This window comes from Schistocerca americana, chromosome 4, assembly GCF_021461395.2.
Source record: "Schistocerca americana isolate TAMUIC-IGC-003095 chromosome 4, iqSchAmer2.1, whole genome shotgun sequence".
Classification (NCBI taxonomy): domain Eukaryota; kingdom Metazoa; phylum Arthropoda; class Insecta; order Orthoptera; family Acrididae; genus Schistocerca; species Schistocerca americana.
In genome coordinates, this window is record NC_060122.1 from 815756309 (window position 1) to 815767888 (window position 11580).

An 11580-nucleotide genomic window follows, 5' to 3' on the forward strand; every position below is an offset into this window, starting at 1 on the left:
ACCGTGCATCCGAACGTTGAGCGTTGAGCGTGCCGAGTTTCTGACGTCATAGCGCAGAATTGCACGTTCGGGAGTCTTTCCGAACGTGCAGAGCAATATCTGGCATGTCAGATATTCTGAGCGGGCGTCTAAGCGTTGACCAATGAGATAGCACAACGCCACCTACGTCACATGCACGCCGTCTCCCTTGGGTACGCAGTTGTGAGGCGCCATATTGGCATTCATTTCAAGCCTATATGTATACAGGGTGTTACAAAAAGGTACGGCCAAACTTTCAGGAAACAGTCCTCACACACAAAGAAGGAAAATATGTTATGTGGACATGTGTCCGGAAACGCTTACTTTCCACGTTAGAGCTCATTTTATTACTTCTCTTCAAATCACATTAATCATGGAATGGAAACACACAGCAACAGAACGTACCAGCGTGACTTCAAACACTTTGCTACAGGAAATGTTCAAAACGTCCTCCGTTAGCGAGGATACATGCATCCACCCTCCGTCGCATGGTATCCTTGATGCGCTGATGCAGCCCTGGAGAATGGCGTATTGTATCACAGCCGTCCACAATACGAGCACGAAGAGTCTCTACATTTGGTACCGGGGTTGCGTGGACAAGAGCTTTCAAAAGCCCCCATAAATGAAAGTCAAGAGGGTTGAGGTCAGGAGAGCGTGGAGGCCACGGAATTGGTCCGCCTCTACCAATCCATCGGTCACCGAATCTGTTGTTGAGAAGCGTACGAACACTTCAACTGAAATGTGCAGGAGCTCCATCGCGCATGAACCACATGTTGTGTCGTTCTTGTAAAGGCACATGTTCTAGCAGCACAGGTAGAGTATCCCGTATGAAATCATGGCGGTGAATCGAGGAAGTACAGTACATACCGACGAAACTAAAATGAGCTCTAACATGGAAATCAAGCGTTTCCGGACACATGTCCACATAACATCTTTTCTTTATTTGTGTGTGAGGAATTTTTCCTGAAAGGTTGGCCGTACCTTTTTGTAACACCCTGTATATGCCGTTTCTAAGGTACCAGAAAATTGAGAATCACTGGAAAAACCGTTGTTGACTGTGTGGTTCGTTCCAATAAAATAATGAGAAACATCATATTCATGGAAAAAGAATTATTGTAACTTGCGTATTATGAGAGTAGGCTATTTGAAGGCAGCGACACACTTAAGATCCACCCAAAACGCATTATTCTTGGTTAAATTTGTTATAGTTAAATTTTAATTAGTAACATATCTACGATAAGGTTTTCTGCAAGGGCTATCATACTATGATTGCCTACTATGGATCTGTTGTGGGTTTAGCGTAACGAGCAGCGTCATCGTCTAGTATTGTTTCTTGGTTGGGGCGCGTCTTGACATTACTAAATTTTATTTCCTAACATTCACGTTTTTATTAGGTTCTGATACTTTATTATCAGTTTAATATAAGTATATAGTATAATATTTGATGTTATGTAAACAGAAGTTCACCTTTTTTTTGAGGGGTGACTTTGTTCGATTGGCTTAATCCACAAGACAGCTTGCGCTACTTGTATAAAGATATTTGCTTCTTTTTCTTTTACGCTTCGTAATTCACATGTTGGAAAGATTCTGCTACTGGGTAGGAACAGTGATTAAGTAAGACTGACTTTGGGGTTGCACTGTTTGTAATGGAACTTTTATAAGCCTGTGTCCTTATTGATTGGACATGGTAGTTTCCTTTTCGTTGACGATGGAGGAAATGTGCGTTTTAATACAGCTAACGTGGGAATTTTAGGCGCGCCCATTGAGTAAACAGTGTGATTTACGAACTAGAAACATCCCTCGACTGCCGCTGGAGTGCGTTGCGATCGCATATACCACGTTCGGGGCCCTCGTACCGTATGCACAAGTCGCATCGTTCCTGAGCGTTCAGCAGCGCGTTGAACTTGGCACGCTCAACGTTAACGTTCGACAGCACGGTCCGTGTGCCGACGGCTTTAGTCACTCCGTGGAACCGTGACAATTTCTGCCTACGCTACGGAGGCGGACGGAAGGTAGGAGATAAGGTACTAGCGGAAGTACAGCTGTGAGGACGCGTCGTCAGTCGTGCTCGAGTAGCTCAGTTGTTAGACCACTATATCCGCCTGCTTAACCGAACTAGCGCCTGACTCCCAAGTAGGTTTTATCAGCAGTATTTGACACCAAGAGGATAAGAGGTATTCACTTACAACTCTTGACCATCGAATTGTAATAATATCGTCCTGAATTAATTTCCAGGCCTATGTACAATGGATCATAAGTTAAGGGGATGCGACACTGTTGGCTCTGGACATTATACTCGACGCTCCTTTCGATTACTTCGCCTTGGCCTTTCGCTTTACTATGTCATAATACAGGGTGATTCAAAAAGAATACCACAACTTTAGGAATTTAAAACTCTGCAACGACAAAAGGCAGAGCTAAGCACTATCTGTCGGCGAATTAAGGGAGCTATAAAGTTTCATTTAGTTGTACATTTGTTCGCTTGAGGCGCAGTTGACTAGACGTCAGCGTCAGTTGATGCTAAGATGGCGACCGCTCAACAGAAAGCTTTTTGTGTTATTGAGTACGGCAGAAGTGAATCGACGACAGTTGTTCAGCGTGCATTTCGAACGAAGTATGGTGTTAAACCTCCTGATAGGTGGTGTATTAAACGTTGGTATAAACAGTTTACAGAGAATGGGTGTTTGTGCAAAGGGAAAAGTTCTGGACGGCCGAGAACGAGTGATGAAAACGTAGCACGCATCCAGCAAGCATTTGTTCGCAGCCCAGGAAAATCGACTTGCAGAGCTAGCAGAGAGCTGCAAATTCCACAATCAACTGTATGGAGAGTCCTACGAAAAAGGTTAGTTATGAAACCTTATCGTCTGAAATTGGTTCAAGCACTGTCTGCAGCTGATAAGATTAAAAGAATCGATTTCTGTGATTTTATCCTTGCTCAAATGGAAACAGATGAATCTTTCGTTTCAAAGATTGTGTTTAGTGATGAAGCAACTTTCCACACTAACGGGAAAGTCAACCGTCACAATGTCTGTATATGGGGCACTGAGAATCCGCGGGAAACAACTCAGTATGAACGTGACTCGCCTAAGGTGAACGGTTTCTGTGCCATTTCAGCCAATAAAGTTTTTGGTCCCTTTTTCTTCGAAGGTGCTACTGTAACTGGACTACAGTATCTGGAGATGTTAGAGAATTGGCTGTTCCCTCAGCTCGAGCAAGAAGCACAACAATTCATATTTCAGCAGGATGGAGCGCCACCACATTGGCACTTATCTGTCCGTAACTACCTGAACGTCAACTACCCGAGGCGATGGATCGGCCGCCAGGCAGCCCGTGACAGAGCACTTCATCACTGGCCTCCAAGAAGCCCTGATCTTACCCCCTGCGATTTTTTCTTATGGGGGTATGTTAAGGATATGGTGTTTCGGCCACCTCTCCCAGCCACCATTGATGATTTGAAACGAGAAATAACAGCAGTTATCCAAACTGTTACGCCTGATATGCTACAGAGAGTGTGGAACGAGTTGGAGTATCGGATTGATATTGCTCGAGTGTCTGGAGGGGGCCATATTGAACATCTCTGAACTTGTTTTTGAGTGAAAAGAAAAACCTTTTTAAATACTCTTTGTAATGATGTATAACAGAAGGTTATATTATGTTTCTTTCATTAAATACACATTTTTAAAGTTGTGGTATTCTTTTTGAATCACCCTGTATAATAATGTACAGCTACAGAACCCAAATACTTCACTGCATAAAAAATCATGACACACGCTTATGCGATGTTTACGCGATACCGCTAAACATACGACACATCATTCGTAGGTCAGCAGAAGAGCAAGGCACGCGATAAAACAAGGTCAGAGCCGGCTACGCAACGTCAAATAGTGCAAAGTGTTCCCAGATAACTATAGCAGGGTTACCACAAGTTTCCCAGCGCGAAATTGAATTTCCAATTTTCCAGACATAGTGTCACCATTTTTCCCTGAATAATTTTGAGATCTGAAGGTAAGAAAACAGGTAAGTTGCGTGCCAGCGACGATGCATGACGTCTCCGTAAAGAAATAGTTTCATTCGTTGAGCCAAAAACGAAACCTTCCAGTGTTTTTTCGAATTTCCCTGACATTTCCCTCATTTTCCACGTTTGAAATTCCCCGATTACCAGAACTTGTGGCAACCCTGTATAGCCAGGCAGTGGTAGTCTGTCCGGTAAGGGAATGTTTTCAGGTGTGCCCAGCAGTGCGGTTTTTCGAGAGGTCGCGCGAAATAACTTCTTCTTCGACGATGTCAACCTTCTAGAGATGTAAGAGGCAGGAATGTCGATAATTTGCTGCAAAAAATGTTCTTTTTTAAAAAGTACTTAAAATCTCATTTCTGCTTTCTTTTTCACCATTCCTTCAGTTCGCATTTACTGAGATATCGTTCTTATTAGAATTTAAGATCATTCGTGTGCTCTTGTACATTAGCTAAAATTAGAACAAGTGGCCTTTAGATTCATTATTTGTAAAATAAATACGTCAAATGGATCAAATGGCTCTGAGCACTATGGGACTGAACATCTGAGGTCATCAGTCCCCTAGAACTTAGAACTACTTAAACCTAACTAACCTAAGGACATAACACACATCCATGCCCGAGGCAGGATTCGAACCTGCGACCGTAGCAGTCGCGTGCTTCCAGACTGAAGCGCCTAGAACCGCTCGGCCACCGCGGCCGGTAATAAATACCTCAAGCCGATTATTTGACTACAATCGTGTATTTGAATTTCAGCTTATTATCTTAAAAATTAATCTCATTACGGTAGTTTCAGCGTAGATGATGTAATGGTCAAGCCATACCTGTTAAACATCACAGAAAATTCGCGTTCAACGTAACCAGCCATGAAGAGGAATTAAAAGTTTGCCTAGCTTTGATAGTTCAACTGAAATTATTATCTTCAACTAATTTAACTAGAAAATGCGCTCTTCAGCATAATGGGTATTAGCTGGGGCAATTCTGTTTAGGTACAACACACTTCCCCACGCTCCTCGTTGATTGGCTGTCTTTCGTAGCCTCAGCACCAAAACGCTACGGTTCCGACTAAGATTATTTAGAAAATTTACTCGACTTGACGTCCTGCTCTCATTTTATCGGGTTGTTCCCTCCCCCCCCCCCCCCCCCTTCACACGACTAGCTTGGCCGCCTCAGCAGCTGAGTGATCCGCTAGGCTGGCTGCCGCCCGAGGAACTGGGTTCGACTCCCAGCGATTTTGCTTGGCGGGAGGACTGTTGCAGAGTGCACTCAGCCTGTTGGCGCCAGCTCAGGTGCTACTTGACTGAGAAGTAGCGACTTAAAGTGGCGGGCCTCCATATCGCATCCAGTGACACCATTGGCGGAAGGATGACACGGCGGTCGGTCGCTACTGGTGGACTCCCCAGAGCCAGTGGACGGAGAGGTACTAGATTTTGACAAGAAGAGAACCTGGGGTATCCGACATTATAAAGGGAGATATGGAGCAGTGGTTACCACACTGGACCTTCGTCTGGAAGAATCGGGGTTCCTACCCCGTATAGCCGCCCAGGTAATTCGTTGTTCTGTAAACAATTTGAGGGAAGTGCCGCAACAGAATCACGGTCTATTATCCTGCCACCGTCGTGCTTGGTTCGTCCGAATATGTGCCGCGTCTCTGATGACGTCTGGACGTGGGACCACAACTTTCCTTTTTTCCTCCCACATCATCACGGTGGTTAACAATGACCCTAAGTATACAATCCATCAGACACATTTTCTGATCGCTTGCTTGCACTGAGTTTCAACATCGTTAGTTTCCTACTGTAACGCACTGACACGTTATTTTTGACAAGTGATGTGACGCGTTATTTGACACTTATTTGTAATCTCCTGTTATACCTGAAACAATGCATGTCATGAAGCTTATCGCCTGTGACACCAACGGTCGACTGAAATGTCGTCAGTTGGAACTCCACCCAACGTGCATCTCGTTTCCTACGTTCTGTTTCTCCTTGTACCTCAAAAGCTAGTTATATTAATTACTAATAAAATATTTGGCAAGCAGTTGTAAAATGGGAAACAAGCAGAAATGAAACTACAATGCACAACTATACTAAGCGGTCGGATTGCAAAAACGTTTAAGAAAATGATTTAATCATACGGATTATTAGACAATAGTATTAATAATGTATCACGCATTGCAACAGAACAGACAATAGATTGCAATATATTGCACTAACTTCACTCATTTAAGGAAAAACTGCGTTCGATTTGTACACGAGATTCGCTAAAGTATTTCAGCAGTAGCGTTTCCCTTGATACCTCACTTCTTCGTGTATTTTGTGTAACTGACAAATGAATTGGCAGTGAGCTGTCTTTGGAAACGAGCAGATTTCACCTGTTGTAAAGCACGGATTTTAACTGCCATAAAAACAGATTTTAAGGCAAGACAAGTTACTGGAAACACCAAGAAAAATAATATTTTTATTGCTAATGCCTTTTATTCGAGGCATTCACAAATAATGAACACCGAAATATGCTATTCATTGGATTCCTCCTCTGGCTGTTGTACATTAAGCAGCATGACGTCCAATGCGCTGCTTTATGAGTAAACGGCATCGAAATGCGTTTACTGTCAATACGTCTCATGCTACGTTGAAGTACAGTGTGTCGCAAAAGGTACTTTACAGCTTCAATGTCATAACTGAACTTTTAATTAACTTAGTGAAAAAAGTAAAGTTTTTGTGGTGCAGTATCTCAAAGTTTTTGAAATAAGGTAATGAATAAATGTTTTGCCTTTCCAGGTGACAACGGTACCACAAATGAGTCTAAGAATGATGTCTACACACGAAAAGGCAAAGTGTGTGGTTTTGTTTTTTGAAAGGAAGTCAGACATCGAAATTTGCATAAATTTCAGAACGCTATATGGGAAACCACCATTCTCTTGCCCATCCATAAGAAAATGACACAGGAACATCGTGGGGACAGGGAGAGTGGATTTGAAGCACCATGTAGGCAAGTCAAGGAAAAATTACAAAATAAGGAAAGAATTCAACATGTTTTCCAGCGAGCATCACAGAAGTTTGTTCTTAAGGCTTCAAAAGAACTGCGAATCCCACATACGACAGGGCACCTAGCACTTCGAAAGTGTCTTCATCTATTTGCGTAAGGACTGAAATATGAGTATTGTCACAGGAAACCTGTTTAGTATATGGTGTTGCTGACTTAAAGACAAGACTAACAGCGGCTACTGAGACGTTTCACGTTGACATGTTAAAGTGAACTATACGGAGCTGGAATATCGACCAGAGACTACGTGGCACAAAGGGGCGCACGTAGAATTTGATTAAAGAACCAGAAAAAAAAACTTCTTGAGTTGGTGCATCAGACAAACTTTACTTTTTTCTCCAAGTTAACTTACAAGTCGAGTTATATGACACTGAATTTGTAAAGTACCTTTTGGAACACCCTGTACTCATCTTTCCTGTCTTTTTTTAGCTGTTTTTTTCTACACTCATTACAGCAAAATACACGAACATTATTCACAGACGGTAATAATATCATCAACACCGACGGGTTGTTCCAATAACTAGCCGGCCGCGGTGGTCTAGCGGTTCTAGGCGCGTAGTCCGGAACCGCCCGACTGCTACGGTCGCAGGTTCGAACCCTGCCTCGGGCATGGGTGGGTGTGATGTCCTTAGGTTAGTTAGGTTTAAGTAGTTCTAAGTTCTAGGGGACTGATGACCACAGATGTTAAGTCTCATAGTGCTCAGAGCCATTTGAACCATTTTTTTGCCAATAACTACTTTCCTCACACGAGGCGAATTAAAACGCGTTATTTGAAAATTTAGCCGGCCACGGTGGTCTAGCGGTTCTAGGCACTTCACTCCGGAACCGCGCGACTGCTACGGTCGCAGGTTCGAATCCTGCCTCGGGCATGGATGTGTGTGATATCCTTAGGTTAGTTAGCTTTAAGTAGTTCTAAGTTCTAGGGGACTGATGACCTCAGAAGTTAAGTCCCATAGTGCTCAGAGCCATTTGAAAATTTAATATCTTCTGACCTCGACGAGACGTTTCACGCTAAGCGAGAGATTTCGCTACCGCCGACGGGCAAATGAACACTTTAAGTATCTAGCTTCGTCTCAGGAGCCACTTCATGGCTGTAGCAAACTAGTACAGAAGAAACTTTTGGACTATTTAAAGAATATTCTTCACTTCTTACAGCGATACAAGGCAAAGATCCGTTTCTGTATTACACAAATCACTTCACCTCTTTTTATATGTTATTTCCAAATTCCCGAACAGTTTGTACCACATTTAGGTCCCCACCTCTCTATCCACTTTTCTCTTCAGCTGATTTTTTTTTTTTTTTTTTTTTTTTTTTTTACCAAGACTTGGTCAATTTTCGGCGTCACATAGCGTGGCGAGTCCAACAAAACTCATGTTTAACACACGGTTGGTGGACACATTCCTTAGCGATACTCGTACTTGAAAAAAAAATTGCAAATGCTCTCTTTCTTCCTTTTTGTATTTCTCTCGTATGATAGAGTTATGGGCTACCAAGTACGTCTAGAACGTAAAATAATTCCGAGTTATGTAGCTTTGAAGTTAGCCAATCAGGTCGTAGCGAGCGCAAATTCAAGAAGCCTGCCAGAGACAGAGGTGCCAAATTTTTTCGTTTGGTTTCCTCAAACAAAAGAAACGTCGCTTTTGGTCACCTACGTCAGATTTATCAGTTCCGAAAAAGGCACATTTTAACTGCTAATGAGCATTTTAACAAGCTGTAACTCATGGACCAACGGATGTCTGTGCATTACCGCATTTTAACGCGTGCAAAGTTCTTGAATCTGCGCGCGCAACGACCTGATTGGCTAACCTCAATGTTAAATAACTAGGAAACGGCGCAACGTACCGAAGTTTTTTTTTTAACAATTATTTCTCAGCACAATCTTCCCTAGAACAGCCTTACAAGCTTTTCAGACCGTTTCTGAACACCCTGTACAGACGCTCTGACCATCCTCTACAGACGTTGATGCAAAGAACATCGTTCCCAGATAAATACTTTAAGGAAGATATTTTTTTAACCAATAGTCACCATTTCGTATTAACCAGCTTCTTGCTTCGTTAGTGAAATGCTTAATTTTTGCTCCACCTATCTTAAGGCCTCGCTACTTTCCTTCTTACCTAGCCTTTTTAGCTCCTTTGCTACTGTTTTACTCTCTATATATCAGCGTTTCTTATTCTCTGTTTACTTCTTCGTGTGCAGCACCTTGCAGTTTATCTCACTGGGGTATTTACTCGGAGTTTTTCATGTCTTCCCTGACATATCAATGGCAGCCTGGACCACTCTTTCCCCACTTCCTCACATTGCACAACTAACTGGTTCGCACCATTAGTTCCATTTTCCTTCATTTCCTTACTTTCTGTAATATCTAATCTCTGTTGTTACTTGACATTTATAAATACATAAGCCACTGTGTTTCACGCCCACGTCATACTAAAACAATTTATCGGATTTACATTTGTTGATTCTGGCATTACGGCGTGAACCGAAAGCATTACGCTTTCCACCAAAGTAAATAAAAGGCCCGCTGATCTCTATGTTGTCACACTACTCCTGATAACACAACATTCACGATAATCTGACCTATTGTGTGTGGGATGAAGGATATGGCATTTTTACCCCTGGTGATCGATGAGCTGCGTTGTAAGCTGAAAAGCTGGTACGCTGCGGGAAGGGAGGACGGGGGGGGGGGGGGGGGGGGGGGGGGGGCGCACGTAAAGTCTCTTTTCTCTTTTGAAAGAGCGGCAAGGAGGTAATCAGGATGTAGTATTCGTGTGAATGCGCTACAGTTCCGTAAGTCGCATTCTGAAGAAGATGGATTATTCAAATCACCGTCCGCTCATTCTGAATCAGTCTTCCCGTGGTTTTCCCAAAATCATTCCACGTCAGTTTCGGACCCGTTACTTATAGGCCTACAAAGGCCATGTAATGGTTGATATGTTCCTCATTCGTATCCATGTGGCCTGTGCGTTCTTTGCACTCTGAGCCTGTCTCTATTAGTGTTTATGTTCTCGAGAGTTGTGAGTTGTATTTTTTCAAAAATTGTTTACCTTGATTCTTCTCCTCTAAGTTGTTTCAGTAAACCCACGTCACACAGCAAGCCGCTATCAGAGAAGATTTGTCCTCTCGAAGATCACAGTCTTTCTTGCGTTCATTCGTTCTGCTAGAAAAAGAAAAATATTTGTCGTTAATTACTGAATAGCTCTATTTATAATAGCGATAACAGTAATAACAATAATACTAAACATAACTATTTATTTCAGTTAATGATTCAAAAAGGTACAGCTGATCACGATGGGTTTTCGATCGTTAGGACCACCTTCAGGACAAAAGGTGGTCTCCTAGTCAGGAAACACTGATAGTCAACTGTGACAGAAATAATCAGATACATTTAGTATCAGTTACTGTATGTTTCTAAGGCAATATGTCCATCCACACATCATCAATTCATCATCATCTTCATCATGATTTCCAATTTCACACCTGAAGCGCCACAATAATATGACTGCAAGAGACGAAGACCTTTATCCAAGTGTATATAACATGCACGGAAGGAAACAGTTGATAAATACACAACACAGCTGTACTGTATTTACAGAACATACGACAACAATGGGCAGGGTTAGAGTACAACGTCGTGTTGACATTGAGGTCGTTAGGGACGCAGCTTTAACTAAGACGGACAAGGGCAGGGACGAGGGGTGGACACCGCTGTGGCTGGATGCAGAGTCACGTCTACCTGAGAATAAGTAGAGATATGCTCCAACATAGCAGCTACTCAGTTGTCAACTGGGACAAAGTAACGGAAGGGAACACCCTTTCAGGTAAATCCCCTGGCATCGTATGAAGAGCAGCACACAGTTACACTAGGTCATTTGGAACTATGGATTGTAGCCCAACGTTCCGCTATTATCATCTAGCAGTATTGTGTCTTCCCTTCATGTATCAATGGAATGCAGAAAGTCTTTTTCATTAGGTCCATAACAAATCTGCCAACTCTACGTTTGGCTATCCATTCGACACAAATCTAAGAAAGATGTTTTCCTAATATCAGATTTTATCTTTTTCAAACGAAGTCGCACAGCGCTTCTTCTTGAAAGAATCAGATGCCGAACTTACGACAGATGGCTTTGTGAATTTCTGGGACGTGACGTCGGCATTGTTCTGTGCACCATAGAGATTGCCTAAAACACATTACTCACTTCTTCACATCCGGAATTTTCGTACTCAAACTCGTAGTAGAAGGATAAACTATCATAGTTGATAAAATGCTATTCTTTGAACTTTAACCCAGCTCTGTAGTCGAGACCGCTTGTACAACCCGGGACAGCCGGCCGTTGTAGCCGAGCGGTTCTAGGCGCTTCAGTCCGGAACCGCGCTGCTACTACGGTCGCAGGTTCGAATCCTGCCTCGGGCATGGATGTGTGTGATGTCCTTAGGTTGGTTAGGTTTAAGTAGTTCTAAGTCTAGGGGACTGATGACCTCAGATGTTAAGTCCCATAGTGCTTAGA

General features: G+C 42.8%; 1 protein-coding gene across 1 annotated transcript in view; it reads right to left on the reverse strand.

The window, feature by feature from the left end:
• LOC124613821 overlaps positions 1–10232 on the reverse strand; it is a 187241-nt gene extending 177009 nt beyond the window's left edge. Inside the window, exon 1 of the mRNA XM_047142544.1 lies at positions 10120–10232. The gene's annotated coding sequence lies outside the window, so the exon portion shown is untranslated. The remainder of the gene's footprint in view (positions 1–10119) is intronic.
• Positions 10233–11580: the final 1348 nt, after the last annotated feature.